Source organism: Melospiza melodia, chromosome 3 (assembly GCF_035770615.1).
Source record: "Melospiza melodia melodia isolate bMelMel2 chromosome 3, bMelMel2.pri, whole genome shotgun sequence".
Lineage (NCBI taxonomy): Eukaryota > Metazoa > Chordata > Aves > Passeriformes > Passerellidae > Melospiza > Melospiza melodia.
The window spans coordinates 60446591-60453030 of NC_086196.1; positions in this window are offsets into that span (position 1 = coordinate 60446591).

Here is a 6440-nt window from a genome sequence, read left to right on the forward strand (position 1 = left end):
ATTAGTGTTATTCCCAGTGGGGTGTGCAATGGCAGTTGCTCCTTAAATGCTGTGGAGTAGGGATGCAGGGTAAAACATTGCATCCATTCCCATTCCCATCCCCACTGTTGACAGCTGAGAGTGAGGATGAGGGAAGGTGCTGCTTCCTGGCCCCAGTGACTAAGACACTGTCGTACCAGCAGACCCCAGGTGCCCTCTGTATCCCTCCAGCTACCAGCTCTCAGATTTCCCCTAGACAGCACCTGTGATGGTGTTGTGCATTATCAGCTCTGCCAGCTTTGCCTGGAGTTGGAGGACAGTGTAACAACAGTCAAACCTCAAATCACAACAAATAAATTGGACAGTAGCCAGGTCCTGCAGTGCCTTGTGTGGGAGAAACACATCCCACAGAGCATCTTCTGCTGCTAATGTGAAGATTCAGGTGCTATTCTGGAAACAAAGCTGTGGCTGTAGGGTGACAACCTTTTTTAGTGTTCCAGCATGATGGACTAGAAACATTACCCTCCCTGGCTTTGCCCAGCCACCAACACATCCTGCAGCCAAGCATTTCTGCTCTACCTCTCCATCTTCCTCTCCCTCTCCTTCTCTCCAGTTACACCAGCAGCAGCTGTCTCTTCAGGGACTGCAGGAGCACATTTGGTGAGCTTTCTGCCCACAGCAAGTAGCAGGCTGTTTATTTGCAGTGGCAGCTGGAGGTAGAAGGAATGAAAAAAAACCTCTCTGTGCATGTGTCCTCCTGGTCAGCCCTGCTAGTGCATCTCCTGCAGCCTGCAGTGTCCTCACATCACACCATGATGGCCAGAAGTCACCACACCAGTCCAGGATAACATTTCATGTGAGTGCTGTGCTCCATGTGGGGCAGCCTCTCTAGCTGATGCCTGCAGCGAGGCAACCTCCATCTGTCAGATGTGGTTCATCTCTCCGTGGGGAAGAACCATGGGCACAGCTGAAGGTTAGGTTTGAGAGGAGCCTGTTGGTGTTTGACGTCTGCCTGACACCAAAGGGACTCACTAGGGCAGGAGCCAGTGAGGTTTGTCCTCAGCACTGGAGTCCTCTTTCATTAATGGCTTCTACCTTTTCAACGCAGCACAGCACAGAAAGTTGCCAAAACTGGGCAGGACTCAGAAAACTGAGGATGCTGGGGAGCAGGGACTGGCTCCAAAGCTCTATTTCCAGGCCCTCCTCTAGCTGGCTCCCTGCAGCTCTTGCTGGAAAACACTGTTTACAAGCAGCCAGCAGTTCCTGGAGTCCTGGGGGAAGCAGCAAAACAAATGACATCCTGGAAGGTGGAAAATTGCCCCTGTACAGCCAGTGCTGAAGGATGGGGGAGCAGGATGCTCCCTGGGCTGCTGCTCTCCCAAAGCTTTCTGCTCTCCCTGGGTCGCAGCAGGAACCATGCAGCTGCTGAGGGCTATTAATAGATGGGGAGAACGTGGGCTCTTTTTCCTACTGCTTCCTGGGATGAATGGTAATTACCCTTAATGAGACTGGATTTGGTTCTACCTCCTACCTTCCAGTTCCCTTGCCTGCGCTGGCAGGGAGAGCCCAGCCCATCTGCTGCCTGCACTGGCTCTGTGGGGAGCAGAGCTTGGCAGCAGGAGTGGAGGCTCGTCTCCCCAGGACATCCCCCAGGCCCTGCTCGTGGGTGCTGGCTCAGGGCAGGAGGCAGAGCCTGCCAGAGCCTCCCCCCAGCCTGGCCTTTCCAGTGCTCGCAGGAGCCCTGTGGGGGGTGAGATAAATGATCCCACCGCAGGCTGAGGGTGCAGCTGGCTTGGATGCTCTCTCTTTGAGATTAATTAAAGAAACAAAACAGGGGAACAAATAATCAGGGAATCTGACCTGTTGCCATGGTTGGCATCCCCATCATCATGCATCACACCAAGGTTTGTGAAAAGGGGTATCCTTCCTCCCTTGCTGGTGCAAAACCAGCCCTAAAGTATTCCTGGACTTGCCCCCCATCTTCCACAGGGCACAGTCTAGCTGCCATTGGGTTGATCAGGGTATGACCTGCACAAGGGAGATGGTTTTGTTCTCACTCTACCGTGCCTCTGGCCTGAACTCAGAAGCAGGAAGGTTTCCTTCATTCAGATAACTTCAAAATAATACTGATAAATAGTGCAGGAGGTTTTCTTCATCCACTGGGGGGCTGTGACTCCTAGGAATCACCTCCAAGAAGATGGATGCAGATGTTAAATCTTTCTTGTACATCCCAGACTCTGTCTCTGGGGCAGGATATCCTCTGCACTAGTGTTTGCCCATGATGCTTGGAAAGGCTGCACTTCACAACCCCACCTCTGTGCTGTCCTTCCTATCTGGAGAACCACGCTGCCTCAATGACTCTTTACCCCTCCCTGAAAACTTAGATTTTTCCTTTCTTCATTCAGGTTAGCATCTGGTAACACTTTAAACCATGGGAACCCCTTCCCTTTACTGACCCTTGCTGCTTGCAGCAGGGCAAGAGGTAAAAGGCTGCTTCATCTTGCCAAGCTGAAACTTCCCAGGCGAGACAGTTTATTTGCCTCTTAGTTTTTAATTAGTTTTTTTCCAGATCATATGTTTTCTTGACTGAATCAAAGAAACCTTCCTGCAGGCAGGATCTGTGATCTGTGCCCAGGGACCTCCTGGTTCCCATTTGCAAGCCCCTGCCTCCTTGCTTCTGGAGCCCTCTCTTTTCCCCTCTCTCTGAGATCCCTCCAACGTCAGACCAGAAGTTCCAAGTCCCTCTGCTGACTCCCACTCAGCCCCTTGTGTTGCATCCAAGTGCCAGATGGCACTCTAGGATCGAGAAGGAGCTGTGCCAGGCTCCCCTCCCTTTCTCTCCACCCTTCAGTCTAGGGAAAAGAGAGAGAGAAACAGCACTGCCAGATTTCAGGCTGCCGTGTTTGTGCCAGCTTCTGTGGTCTTCAGCCCCACTTCCAACAGGATTGACATGGGAGGTACTGGCACAATCCTGGAGCAAGGGGTGGGTGCCAGGGAAGAGAGGACCTGCTCTGAAGCTCCCCTCTGTGCCCAGCTCTGGGCTATAATTAACAACCAATGCTGAGGACACAACCACTGCCACTGCTTCCTCCATGCTCCCCCAGCCCTGCTTCCTTCTTGTTGGAAAATGTCTTGTTTGTCTGCAAAGGTTTGCAGGTCTGAGGGTGTAGCAAGCTCCTCTTGGGCAGGACAAGTGCCCAGACCCCCTGTATTGAAATGAGGAGGAGGAGGAGGAGGAGAGGAAAAGCAGAGCAACTGCCCTGCTAGAAGGTGGATCACAGAGGCTGTGGGCAGCAGAAACATCCTGTTTGTGAGTCCTGCTGGGAGCATGGGGTTGTGTTTGGACAGCAGAAGGAACTTGGGGAGGATGTGATCAGATATTCCCAGCCTTTCTGCTTCAGATAGCTGTGTGAGCACAGTGCCTGCTGCTTTTGGCTCAGAACTGGCTGACCCCTTGAATAAACCCTCCTTTCCTGGAGGGACTCTGGCACTTTTTGCTGGCTCTTCTTGATGCCCAGGGATGGGCATCTCCATTAGTACTGCCTCAGCTCTAGGGTCTCTGCTGTCACTACTGTGTCACAGCAATCCCCACAGGTCCTGTCCCTGGAGCAAGTGTCTCCTCACTGTCAGGTTGCTGTCACTCAGCTCCGTGGAGGGAGTCCATGGGGACTTGGCTCCTTAGTAGAGTCCAGAAGGAGACATGCACAGAAGAGATGAGATGCATCCTGCTGCAAGAGGGCTGGTGATTAATACAGAAACACTGATCACTGAGATTTTGCCAGCCTTCCTCCTCAGTTCCTGGTGAATGGGGTGCTGTTGTGTCCTTGCCAAGGATGCCAGCTGTGGCCCTCTTCCCTTGGCTGTGCCGGCCACATTCTGCCCTGCCCTGTGCACCTGGCTGCAGGGCTGTGTGACAGGGAGATGTGGCATCACCACTCGGCCAGCCTGGCACTGGCCACGTGAGCCAAGCTGGGGTGCCATGTAGGAGAAGAGAGCTGGCTGCATATTTGCTTGGAGGAGGGAAAGCTTCTAGTTAGGGACTTCTATTCCTGTCTGGGCTTGTTGCAGACTTCACGACATTCAGAGCAGGTGTGAAGCTTTTCCCTTACCAGGCTGGGGATGAGAGTTAGTGGGAGGCTGTTTTCCAGCACTCTCATGGAGATGATCCATTGGTTTTACATTGGTCTCTTTTTTCCCACAGGATGGTCCATGATTTGCATTTTAGCTTGTGACTCTGTGTCATTCCCTTCCCTGCCCCAATTTCCACCCCTCCTTGTTGTGCTGTATTTAGATAAATCCAAGTGCTTGCAACAGGGTAGGTGCTCTAGAGGGGCGTGAAGCAGGATCAGGGCCTACAGCACAGGCAGTGCACCATGAGATTTTGAAAATCCCAGAGGAGGCAGTGCATCATCCTTCCCTTGTTTGGCCACCAGAAAGCAGCTGAGAGGTCCAGGGTCCTTGTTATATTTGAAATGAGGGCGTCCTCCCTGCTTGCCTTATTTACCTTCAAGGCCAGCTGGGCTGTGATATCCTTTGCAGAGGGAACAACCAACTACCCTCACAAGTAGACATCCCTTCCCTTGGAGGCTGGGGATGCTCCCTGGAGTCTGACCCATGGAAGAAGGAGAGGACTGGGAGGGTCTCAGCTGGGCTGTGTGGGCTGGGGATGTGGGGGCACATGGGGAAGGAGGCACATTTTCCCTCTCTCAGACCCTTGGTGTCTCCCAGGAGCAGCTCCATATAATATATCTTGTAGCAGGAGTTGCAGGGCCTGGTGCAGGGCAGCTTGCAGGAGCACAGGGGGGCCTGTTCTCCCCATGACAGCCAGAACAGCGTTGGGGTGGTGGCTGTGGTGGCAGTCGGACGCTGATGGGACAGGACAGCCGGGAGCCTGTGCACCGAGGGCTGCTGAGTTGACACTGTCCTTTGGTGCCCTCTCCCCAGCCCAGCGGAGCCCAGCCCCTGTAGGGCTGTGGAGCTGCCAGCTGCCATCACTGTCCCTCCAGAGCCATGCTCTGTGACAGATCTGCTTCCTGCTGCTGTGCCCAGCTCCCAGGCACCCCCTGGCCTCACTGCAGGACACGGGGGCCATGGCACAGCCAGGGTCCCCTTGGTGTTCCCTTGCAGGGCTCAGCTGGTGGAGCGGGGCCCCGAGGCATCGTGCTGTGTGCTGGGGGGAGCTGGGTGCATACACCAGATGCCCCCCTGCAGCTCTCTGCCACTGCCTCCCTGAAAGCCTCTGCTGTGTCTGCAGCATCGCAGGCCAGCTCAGGGAGAACCACTGGGCTTCCCTCCTCTGCCCCGTTGCTGCATCTGGGTCACACTGGCAAAGGGAGCTGGACTGGCATGCTGCAGGCTCTGCCTGCAGCTGCTGAGCCAGGCTCTCTGGAAACCCTACACTTGAGGATTTGTTCAAGGGCCAGAGATTGCCTGATGCCTGCAGGGTGCTTTGAACCTACAAGAAGCAACCTGGAGTGTTCCCAAGGACTTCTGCAGTGCCAGCAATGTGCCGAGCCCAGCTGCTGCCTCTGTGCCTGGCCTGTCCCTGAGTTATGCCCTGTGGTGCTTCCTCTGGACCAGTGTAAAGCTTTCCATCCCTGATTCTAAGTCCAGCTGTCCCCCTCCACTGTGAGGCCTCTGGCCCTGCCTGCTAGGGCCAACTCATCCTGCTCAGCTGTGGTTTTTGGCTGCACTGCTTGGTGGGTCTCTCCTTCTTCCATCTCCCTGGCTGGGTGCCCAGGGTGATGCTGCTCGCCCAGGGCTGGGAAGCCCAGCTGCAGAGCCCTCACTTGCTGTCTTTCCCACAAAGAAATGCCAGTGTGCAAGCTCCATTGCCCTCAGATGTGGAAAGGGGGGTCTCTTCTCCCAGGCCCTGCCTCTGGTAGGGAGGGATGGTGCCCATGGTGGCGACACCCCAGATATCCCAGCTCATCCTGATGCTGCAGTGCTGTGAAAGCCAGCACCTCTTGGGGCAACCAGCTCCAGCAGGAAACTCTCCTGGCTCTCTGGCTGTCCAGTCTGTTCCAGGTGGGTGATTCCTGTGTTTCTAACAAGGCAGGGAAAGAAAATTAAAAGCCCAAGTGAGCAAAGCAGCCAGGCTGAGCCAGGAAACGTCAGAAATGCCTCTGTCAACACTGCAGCTGAGGCAAGCAGGCAGGCAGGCAGCTTCTTAATTATTGATGGTGCTTATAAATAAATGCTGGTGTAGGGAGGAGAAGGTTATAACAGAGCAGAGGAGCCACTTCTGGCTGGGGGAGGGAACATGAGAACTTGCTTGTTTTAAAGGTCATTTAGTTTTGCCTCTGTTTCCCCTTTTTTCTGTAAAACTCAGTGATATTTGAGTTGGTGGATTATCTTCCCTGTGCATCTTCTTCTTGCACCTGCCTAACCTGGCCATCCAGGAGGAGGAGAGGGGAAAGACACTGGTGAGGGCAGTGAGAGAAAGAAGGGGGAGGGAGGGA